At 47.3% G+C, this 11,725-nt stretch overlaps 1 long non-coding RNA gene across 2 annotated transcripts in view; it reads right to left on the bottom strand.

Annotated features, from left to right (window-relative positions):
* The window catches only part of LOC142049262 (uncharacterized), a 363,337-nt gene extending 354,305 nt beyond the window's left edge, over positions 1–9,032 (bottom strand). For both annotated transcript variants that reach the window (XR_012657651.1, XR_012657650.1), the window contains exon 1: positions 8,999–9,032. This is a non-coding gene — a long non-coding RNA (uncharacterized LOC142049262). The remainder of the gene's footprint in view (positions 1–8,998) is intronic.
* Between the last annotated feature and the right edge of the window lie 2,693 nt (positions 9,033–11,725).

The raw sequence follows: 11,725 nt of genomic DNA on the forward strand, positions 1-11,725 counted from the left end.
AGCACTGCGGCCACCCAACCCCCCACGACAGACATTGCAGCTCCTCCAACCCCAGTGACAAGCACTGCAGCCACCCAACCCCCCACGACAGATACTGCAGCTCCTCCAACCCCAGTGACAAGCACTGCGGCCACCCAAACCCCCACGACAGACACTGCAGCTACTCCAACCCCAGTGAAAAGCGTAGCAGCCAAACCAGATGACCAACCTGTGCCAGAATCAGTCGCCCCTATACGCAAGAAGAAATCATGGAAGAGAAGGTCAACTTGTTTAGAAAGAAATTACAAGGAACCAGGGCCATCACGAGAAGAGGAGGAGGAAGAGGAAGAATGTCTACAAGAAACGGAAACTACCCAATCTCTATCCTTGAGTGAGTTGCGGGATATACAGAAAGATTTCGGGCGTTATTCAGGTGAGCATGTTATCACCTGGCTGCTCCGATGCTGGGATAATGGGGTCAGTAGTTTGGAATTAGAGGGGAAGGAAGCCAAACAACTGGGATCCCTCTCTAGGGAAGGGGGCATTGATAAAGCAATTGGAAAAGGAACACAAGCCCTCAGCCTCTGGAGGCGGCTCCTGTCCGCGGTGAGAGAGAGGTATCCCTTCAAAGAAGATATTGTATTTTGCCTAGGAAAATGGATGACCATGGAGAAAGGTATCTAGTACGTGAGGGAACTAGCCGTGCTTGAGGTGGTTTATGGTGACCTGGACGATCAACGGTCCTCCAAAGATCCAGATGAAGCCGAGTGCACATGACCCATGTGGCGGAAGTTTGTACGGAGTGCACCATCCTCGTATGCAAACTCATTGGCAGTGATGTCCTGGAAAGATGACGAGACACCAACGGTGGCTGAGTTGATTGATAAACTCTGGGAATATGACGCGAATCTCTCTTCCTCGCTCGTCTCTGCTGTTGAGAAACTGTCCCGAGAGGTCCAGCAACTCAAAGAAGATAGGTCCTACTCCCCACCAGTACGGACCAGTATCTCAGCCATTAGGAGTAATCGTCCCTTGGCTCAAGAGAAGGGATACACACGACGGGGCACCCTATGGTTTTACCTGCGTGATCACGGAGAGGACATGAAGAAATGGGATGGAAAACCTACCTCAGCCTTAGAGGCACGGGTACGTGAGCTGCAAGGGAAAACAATCACTCAGGGGAGTTTCTCCAGGAGACCTGCTGCTCCAGTTTCCAGTAAGCAATTCCCCAGGCAGAGGAGCAGAAGTGCTGATGTCCTGACTGATCTTAACAGAGACACCCGTGATTCATATTTACCGGAAGTGAGTGATGAATATAATGATCAGGACTAGGGGGGCCCTGCCTCCAGCCGCGTGGAGGAAAGGGATAACCGGGTTTACTGGACTATGTGGTTCCGAGGGCCTGGCACATCTGACTCACAGGAGTATAAAGCTTTAGTGGACACTAGTGCACAGTGCACTCTCACAACATCAAACTATATAGGGGCAGAACCCATCAGTATTGCTGGAGTGACAGGGGGATCCCAAGAGCTAACTGTATTGGAGGCCAAAATGAGCCTAATCGGGAATGACTGGCAAAAGCACCCCATTGTGACTGGCCCAGAGGCTCCGTGCATCCTTGGCATAGACTGCCTGAGGAGAGGGTATTTCAAGGACCCAAAAGGGTACAGGTGGGCTTTTGGTGTAGCTGCCTTGGAGATGGAGGACACTAAACAGCTGTCTACCTTGCCTGGCCTCTCAAAGGACCCTTCTGTTGTGGGGTTGCTGAAGGTCAAAGAACAACAGGTGCCAATCGCCACAACAGTGCACCGGCGGCAATATCGCACCAACAGAGACTCTCTAATCCCCATCCATAAACTCATTCACCAACTGAGGAGCCAAGGAGTCATTAGTAAGACCCACTCACCCTTTAACAGTCCCATATGGCCAGTCCGGAAGTCTAATGGAGAGTGGAGACTAACAGTAGACTACTGTGGCCTGAATGAAGTCACTCCACCGTTGAGTGCTGCTGTGCCAGACTTGCTAGAACTTCAGTACGAACTGGAGTCCAAGGCAGCCAAGTGGTATGCCACAATTGATATTGCTAATGCATTCTTCTCAATCCCTCTGGCAGCAGAATGCAGGCCACAGTTTGCTTTCACATGGAGGGGTGTCCAGTACACCTGGAATCGACTGCCCCAGGGGTGGAAACACAGCCCTACCATTTGCCATGGACTGATCCATAATGCTTTGGAACAAGGTGGAGCTCCTGAACACCTACAATACATTGATGACATCATTGTGTGGGGCAACACAGCAGAAGAAGTTTTTGAGAAAGGGAAGAAAATAGTCCAAATCCTTCTGAAAGCTGGTTTTTCCATAAAACAAAATAAGGTGAAGGGACCCGCACAAGAGATGCAGTTCTTAGGAATCAAATGGCAAGATGGTCGACGTCAGATCCCCATGGATGTGATCAACAAGATAGCAGCCATGTCTCCACCAACCAGCAAAAAGGAAACACAAGCTTTCTTGGGCGTTGTGGGTTTTTGGAGGATGCATATTCCACACTACAGTCTGATCGTAAGCCCTCTCTATCAAGTGACCCGGAAAAAGAATGATTTCAAATGGGGCCCTGAGCGACAACAAGCCTTTGAACAGATTAGACGAGAAATAGTTCATGCAGTAGCTCTTGGGCTAATCCGGGCAGGACAAGATATAAAAAATGTGCTCTACACTGCAGCCGGGGAGAATGGCCCTACCTGGAGCCTCTGGCAGAAGGCACCAGGGGAGACCCGAGGTTGACCCCTGGGGTCTTGGAGTCGGGGATACAGAGGGTCCGAAGCCCGCTATACTCCAACTGAAAAAGAGATATTGGCAGCATATGAAGGGGTCCGAGCTGCTTCAGAAGTGGTTGGTACTGAGGCACAGTTGCTCCTGGCACCCCGACTGCCAGTGCTGGGCTGGATGTTCAGAGGGAACGTCCCCTCCACACACCATGCAACTGATGTTACATGGAGTAAATGGGTTGCCCTGATCACCCAGCGGGCTCGAGTAGGAAACCCCAGTCGCCCAGGAATCTTGTAAGTGATTATGGACTGGCCAGAAGGCAAAGACTTTGGAATATCACCAGAGGAGGAGGTGACACGTGCTGAAGAAGCCCCACTGTATAACACACTGCCAGAAAAGGAGAAGCAGTATGCCCTGTTCACTGATGGGTCCTGTTGCCTTGTGGGAAAGCACTGGAGATGGAAGGCTGCTGTGTGGAGTCCTACACGACAAGTAGCCAAAACTGCTGAAGGAGAAGGAGAATCGAGCCAGTTTGCAGAGGTAAAGGCCATCCAGCTGGCCTTAGACATTGCTGAACGGGAAAAGTGGCCAGTGCTCTGTCTCTATACTGACTCCTGGATGGTGGCGAATGCCCTGTGGGGCTGGCTACAGCAGTGGAAGCAAAACAACTGGCAGCGCAGAGGCAAACCCATCTGGGCTGTCACATTGTGGCAAGATATTGCTGCCCGGCTAGAGAACCTGGTTGTGAAAGTACGTCACGTGGATGCTCACGTCCCCAAGAGTCGGGCCACTGAAGAACATTGAAACAACCAGCAAGTATATCAGGCTGCCAAGATTGAAGTGGCTGAGGTGGATCTGGACTGGCAACATAAGGGTGAACTATTTCTAGCTTGGTGGGCCCATGACACCTCAGGCCATCAAGGGAGAGATGCCACATACAGGTGGGCTCGTGATCGAGGGGTGGACTTGACTATGTACGCTATTGCGCAGGTTATCCACGAAGGTGAAACGTGCGCTGCAATCAAGCAAGCGAAGCGGGTAAAGCCTCTGTGGTATGGGGGACGATGGCTGAAGTATAAATATGGGGAGGCCTCGCAAATTGACTATATCACACTCCCACAGATCTGCCAAGGAAAGCGCCATGTGCTTACCATGGTAGAAGCAACCACCGGCTGACTGGAAACGTATCCTGTGCCCCACGCCACTGCCCGGAACACTATCCTGGGTCTCGAAAAACAAGTCCTGTGGTGACATGGCACCCCAGAGGGAATTGAGTCAGACAACGGGACTCATTTCCGAAATAACCTCATAGACAGCTGGGCCAAAGAGCACGGCATTGAGTGAGTGTATCACATCCCCTATCACGCACCAGCCTCTGGGAAAATCAAAAGATACGATGGACTATTAAAGATGACACTGAGAGCAATGGGGGGGTGGAACATTTAAACACTGGAATGCACATTTAGCAAAAGCCACATGGTTAGTCAACACGAGGGGATCTGCCAGGCGAGCTGGCCCTGCCCAATCAGAATCCTTACGTACTGTGGAAGGGGATAGAGTCCCTGTAGTGCACATAAAAAATATGTTGGGCAAGACAGTCTGGGTTATTCCTGCTTCAGGGAGAGGCAAACCCACTCGTGGGATTGCATTTGCTCGAGGACCTGGGTGCACTTGGGTGATGCAGGAGGATGGAGGAGTCTGGTGTGTGCCTCAGGGGGATTTAATTTTGGGTGATAACAGCCAATGAACTGAATAATAGGCTGTTAATTGCTATATGATGTTGTATGTCATCACTACTATGGTTGATATATGCCATATCAATGGAATGTTATCATGGTGGGAATCTCCCAATTAATAATAATAGCAAATGAACTTTTAATGGAAATGAGCAAAGTGCAGCACTGAGAGAACAAGAACTAACAGCGCAGCGGTGATGGAACAAGGACCGACATGCAAGAATCCGACACCACACACAGCACCTCTCTGAAAGACTCTTACAATAGATGAAACCCAAAGTCATGGACTAAATGAACTCAATGGACATTTCACAGGCATTTTACAGGGGTGGTCCATAGACTAGGGGAATGAGAAAAGAAAAAAAGAAAAAGATCTGTATATACTGTTAAAGGATGAGAAGATGGGTAGGGATTATTGAATTTGTACTGAATAGTATGGGACCTGAGCATGATGTAAATGCTATGGAATAAGGGGTGGATACTGTCATGGTTTTAGCTGGGATAGAGTTCATTTTCTTCACTCTAGCTGGTATAGTGCTGTGCTTTGAAATTAGCATGGAAAAAAAACTGTTGAGATAACACACAGATGTTTGGGCTGTTGATGGGCAGTGCTTGTACTAGTCAAGGACATTTCTAGCTTTCCATGCTCTGCTGGGTGCACAAGAAGCCGGGAGGGGAGGGGGCACAGCTAAGAGAGCGGATTCAAACTGACCAAAGGGATATTCCATATCATGTAATGTCATGCCCAGTACGTTAACTGGGAGGGGCTGGCCGGGGGGAGGAGGGAGCAATCGCGGCTTGGGGACAGGCAGCGTCGGTCGGTGGGTGGTGAGCAGTTGTATCGTTTGTGTTTCCGTGGTTTTTTTTCCTGTTTTCCCTTTCCCTTCCTTTTCCCTTTTATTATATTAACATTATTGTCATTACTATAATAATCATTTATCATTATCGTTTTATTGTAATCATTAAACTGTGCTTATCTCAACCCACAAGTTCTTTTGCTCGTCCGATTCTCTTCCCCATCCCACAGGGGTGGGGGGAGTGAGCGAGCAGCTGCGTGGTGTTCAGTTGCCAGCTGAGGCTGAACCACGACAGGTTATTTTTGTGATCTTCTGAGCAGGCGCCATTGTGAGGGGTGGTCACGAGGGGTCTTTTGGGCTGTCATTAGCCCCTTCCTCAAATAAACTTTGTATGATCTCAGGAAGTTGCTACGTGAGGCCCAGCAGAACCTGGGACTGCGCATCTTCTAACATGCCCCCCATACCCTGTGTCCATCAGTTTCCCACCTGCAGTTCACTATATCCCACTTTACAACAATGTTTGAGACATTAACTCTTTCAGCCTCTCACAGCACACCGTTTATAATTTTGAAGTTTTCAAACTTTCAATGAAAAAATTGAAATCAGAACTGAACTCCGGCTTTTAAGTTTATCCTGATGCCAGAAGTCATAAGCTTTGTATGATTTCCACCTGAAACATGAAATGGACGAAATTTGGTATCTGCAGATGTCAATGAGTCCAGCCTAACTTCCTAGCTTGTTACAGATCATAAAAACACCTAAGCTCTGATTGGTTTGGGGTTTAATTCTGTGGAAAACTGACAAGAATTTTCTTTGGCTTTTAACTTTTTAGTACCTGTCTACTGTAAAATAACAGTTTCCATCTCTATGCAGTATATACTTACTTGCTAACATCATTTATCCCAGGCTATGGAAAGTAAACATTTACTTCCCAACAGCTGTTAAAATGCCATTACAGATTGTATTTAAATTTATATATGACATAACAAGTAATTCTGTTAATGTGAAATGATGATGATAATATCGAGCAGCAGATGCCTGAACATAAATGCCTGTCACATGATTTTAAACATCAGCTGAGCTAAATGAGAGCTATCTTTTTAGATCATTGTTAATATAAATAATTCTTCAAATATTATTGTCCATTTGAATATACAGTAAATTACAGTACAATGTTCATAGTGTTGATATTATAGCAGCATTGATATCATTACTTGAGACAACTAATTGAGAAAAGCACTAGGTATGAGGTTTATTAAAATGCATAAGCAGGAGTATAGTCTAAAATTCTCATCAGACCATACAGGCACTTACCATGCTTGTTCTCAACATAAAGTCCAGTATTGAAGAGCCAAGTGCCTCCTTCACATTGTGGTGGTTTAACCCCAGCCGGCAACTAAGCATCACGCAGCCACTCGCTCATTCCCCCTGCAATGTGATGGAGGAGAGAATCAGAAGAGAAAAAGTTAGAAAACGTGTGGGCTGAGATAAAGACAGTTTAATAAGTAAAGCAAAACAAAGAATTCATTCGCTACTTCCCATTGGCAGGCAGGTGTTCAGCCATCTCCAGGAAAGCAGGGCTCCATCATGCATAATGGTTACTTGGGAAGACAAATGCCATCACTCCCAAATGCCATCATCTGCCCCTTCCTTCTTCTTCCCCCAGCTTTATATGCTGAGCCTGATGTCATATGGTATGGAATATCCCCTTGGTCAGTTGGGGGTCAGCTGTCCCAGCTGTGTCCCCTCCCAGCTTCTTGTACATGCCCAGCCTACTCGCTGGGAGGTGGTATGAGAAGCAGAAAAGGCCTTGACTCTGTGTAAGAACTGCTCAGCAATAACGAAAACATCTCTCTATTATCAACACTGCTTTCAGGACAAATCCAAAACGTAGCCCCATACTAGCTACTATGGAGGAAATTAACTCTATCCCATCCAAAACCAGCACACACATCTTTAGCCTGTTGCGCTTTATCACCTTAGCTCATCTCTCCAGATTATCAAGAAAACCCCTGTTAGACAGGACATGACAAAAAAACAGTGTTGGAGTCAGTGATACCTCCTACCTTTTATTACTTTTATTCTTTTGCTATTTACTTAGTATGTATATCTATTATATTTATTTATGCTTTTATTTTTTATTATTTATGCTTGCTTTGATAACTCATAAAGTATATAGGAAATGCATGCTTACATCCCACCTTCACTTTGCTGAATTTAATCCATATATTTAATTTCTTAAGAGATGGCCTGACAGAGTACTCCAGGGTGGGAGATCCTCTCAGTCCATTGTGTCTGAGCTGTTGTATTCTGCATAAAATAATTTAGATTTACCAGGGCAGGGAGGAAAAGGCAGGCAGTGGGTAGGGCAGTTGATGAAGAACAGGGACTCGGGCAATATATATGTTGGATGTGAGGTCAAGCCTCAGCTTCTGTGATTCCTTAATATGAAATACCTAAACATAATGAGAGGAGGGAAGAGGAGAGGGTAGTGCAGAGTCTGGCTTTCTGTGGCTCCATACATGGTATTGGAAGACTGGATACCTCAGTGTTATAGATTCTGCCAGACGTGATGTGGTGATTCACTACACGGACTCTGCAGTCAGTTTCCTGAGATTGGCTTCCCATCTTTATCATATTTAGACCGGCATTGATTCGCATAATGCCGTCCCTTTCTACACCTCGGCCACACATTAGGAGATGGCATTTGGTTTGTATTCAGACAGTTTTTCTTGAGGTGGCCAAACTGGCCACAGGCAAAACAATTCTGAGATCCTAAGTTGACTGCTGCAAAAGCAGCTGCCATGGCTTCATATTTGTATTCTGTTGTCCCGACTCTATTACATGCCTCAATCATTTCTATAAGGCTGGGATTTTGTAATGTATTTAGCACACGGCGGCAATCAGCATTAGCATTTTCTACCGCCAACTTCATCAAGAGGATTTCCCTGGCTTCCTCATGCTGGACCTGTTTATCGAGACATTCGCGGAGGCGATTGATAACAGACATGTACGGTTCTTTAGCCTCCGGTTTGATTTCTGTAAATGATTGTTGGGACTTCCCTACATCTGGGACTGTTAAAAAGGCTTTGTAGGCATCATCTTTAATATTGTTTAAAACGGGGAGGGGAATCTCCCGAACTTGGCGATGAGGAAGTTGATACTGCCCTGTCCCCATGAGATGATTGAGGGTCATAACTCTAGCAGGGTCCCCTACTGGACGGCCCATATAATCTAATTGATGCTGTTCTAACGCTTGCCTCCATGCAGCCTCCCATAACATGAACTGTGTGGGAGTCAGAAGCAGCTGCACCAGTGTTTTACAATCATGGGGCACCAGGGTAAAAGATTTCATGACTGACCCCAACATGTTCATTGAATATGGGGATCCCAGTCCATATTCTATCACTCCTCGTGGCATTTCCTTAATAATGGAAAAGTTAAGTCTTTCCCATTGTCGTGGTTCAGCCTCAGCTGGCAACTGAACACCACGCAGCCGCTCGCTCACTCCCCCCACCCCTGTGGGATGGGGAAGAGAATCGGATGAGCAAAGAACTTGTGGGTTGAGATAAGCACAGTTTAATGATTACAATAAAATGATAATGATAAATGGTTATGATAATAATGACAATAATGTTAATATAATAAAAGGGAAAAGGAAGGGAAAGGGAAAACAGGAAAAAAAAAAAACACGGAAACACAAACGATACAACCGCTCACCACTCACTGACTGACGCTGCCTGTCCCCGAGCCGCGATTGCTCCCTCCTCCCCCCAGGCAGCCCCTCCCAGTTAACGTACTGGGCATGACATTACATGATATGGAATATCCCTTTGGTCAGTTTGAATCCACTCTCTTAGCTGTGCCCCCTCCCCTCCCGGCTTCTTGTGCACCCAGCAGAGCATGGAAAGCTAGAAATGTCCTTGACTAGTACAAGCACTGCCCATCAACAGCCCAAACATCTGTGTGTTATCTCAACAGTTTTTTTTCCATGCTAAGTTCAAAGCACAGCACTATACCAGCTAGAGTGAAGAAAATGAACTCTATCCCAGCTAAAACCATGACAGTATCCACCCCTTATTCCATAGCATTTACATCATGCTCAGGTCTCATACTATTCAGTACAAATTCAATAATACCTACCCATCTTCTTATCCTTTAACAGTATATATATACACACAGATTTTTCATTTCTCATTCCCCTAGTCTATGGACCACCCCTGTAAAATGCCTGTGAAATGTCCATTGAGTTCATTTAGTCCATGACTTTGGGTTTCATCTATTGTAAGAGTCTTTCAGAGAGGTGCTGTGTGTGGTGTCGGATTCTTGCATGTCGGTCCTTGTTCCATCACCGCTGCGCTGTTAGTTCTTGTTCTCTCAGTGCTGCACTTTGCTCATTTCCATTAAAAGTTCATTTGCTATTATTATTAATTGGGAGATTCCCACCATGATAACATTCCATTGATATGGTATATATCAACCATAGTAGTGATGACATACAACATCATATAGCAATTAACAGCCTATTATTCAGTTCATTGGCTGTTATCACCCAAAATTAAATCCCCCTGAGGCACACACCAGACTCCTCCATCCTCCTGCATCACCCAAGTGCACCCAGGTCCTCGAGCAAATGCAATCCCACGAGTGGGTTTGCCTCTCCCTGAAGCAGGAATAACCCAGACTGTCTTGCCCAACATATTTTTTATGTGCACTACAGGGACTCTATCCCCTTCCACAGTACGTAAGGATTCTGATTGGGCAGGGCCAGCTCGCCTGGCAGATCCCCTCGTGTTGACTAACCATGTGGCTTTTGCTAAATGTGCATTCCAGTGTTTAAATGTTCCACCCCCCCATTGCTCTCAGTGTCATCTTTAATAGTCCATCGTATCTTTTGATTTTCCCAGAGGCTGGTGCGTGATAGGGGATGTGATACACTCACTCAATGCCGTGCTCTTTGGCCCAGCTGTCTATGAGGTTATTTCGGAAATGAGTCCCGTTGTCTGACTCAATTCCCTCTGGGGTGCCATGTCACCACAGGACTTGTTTTTCGAGACCCAGGATAGTGTTCCGGGCAGTGGCGTGGGGCACAGGATACGTTTCCAGTCAGCCGGTGGTTGCTTCTACCATGGTAAGCACATGGCGCTTTCCTTGGCAGATCTGTGGGAGTGTGATATAGTCAATTTGCGAGGCCTCCCCATATTTATACTTCAGCCATCGTCCCCCATACCACAGAGGCTTTACCCGCTTCGCTTGCTTGATTGCAGCGCACGTTTCACCTTCGTGGATAACCTGCGCAATAGCGTACATAGTCAAGTCCACCCCTCGATCACGAGCCCACCTGTATGTGGCATCTCTCCCTTGATGGCCTGAGGTGTCATGGGCCCACCAAGCTAGAAATAGTTCACCCTTATGTTGCCAGTCCAGATCCACCTCAGCCACTTCAATCTTGGCAGCCTGATATACCTGCTGGTTGTTTCAATGTTCTTCAGTGGCCCGACTCTTGGGGACGTGAGCATCCACGTGACGTACTTTCACAACCAGGTTCTCTAGCCGGGCAGCAATATCTTGCCACAATGTGACAGCCCAGATGGGTTTGCCTCTGCGCTGCCAGTTGTTTTGCTTCCACTGCTGTAGCCAGCCCCACAGGGCATTCGCCACCATCCAGGAGTCAGTATAGAGACAGAGCACTGGCCACTTTTCCCGTTCAGCAATGTCTAAGGCCAGCTGGATGGCCTTTACCTCTGCAAACTGGCTCGATTCTCCTTCTCCTTCAGCAGTTTTGGCTACTTGTCGTGTAGGACTCCACACAGCAGCCTTCCATCTCCAGTGCTTTCCCACAAGGCAACAGGACCCATCAGTGAACAGGGCATACTGCTTCTCCTTTTCTGGCAGTGTGTTATACAGTGGGGCTTCTTCAGCACGTGTCACCTCCTCCTCTGGTGATATTCCAAAGTCTTTGCCTTCTGGCCAGTCCATAATCACTTACAAGATTCCTGGGCGACTGGGGTTTCCTACTCGAGCCCGCTGGGTGATCAGGGCAACCCATTTACTCCATGTAACATCAGTTGCATGGTGTGTGGAGGGGACGTTCCCTCTGAACATCCAGCCCAGCACTGGCAGTCTGGGTGCCAGGAGCAACTGTGCCTCAGTACCAACCACTTCTGAAGCAGCTCGGACCCCTTCATATGCTGCCAATATCTCTTTTTCAGTTGGAGTATAGCGGGCTTCGGACCCTCTGTATCCCCGACTCCAAGACCCCAGGGGTCAACCTCGGGTCTCCCCTGGTGCCTTCTGCCAGAGGCTCCAGGTAGGGCCATTCTCCCCGGCTGCAGTGTAGAGCACATTTTTTATATCTTGTCCTGCCCGGATTAGCCCAAGAGCTACTGCATGAACTATTTCTCGTCTAATCTGTTCAAAGGCTTGTCGTTGCTCAGGGCCCCATTT

The sequence above is a fragment of the Phalacrocorax aristotelis genome, chromosome W (genome assembly GCF_949628215.1).
Source record: "Phalacrocorax aristotelis chromosome W, bGulAri2.1, whole genome shotgun sequence".
Classification (NCBI taxonomy): Eukaryota; Metazoa; Chordata; class Aves; order Suliformes; family Phalacrocoracidae; genus Phalacrocorax; species Phalacrocorax aristotelis.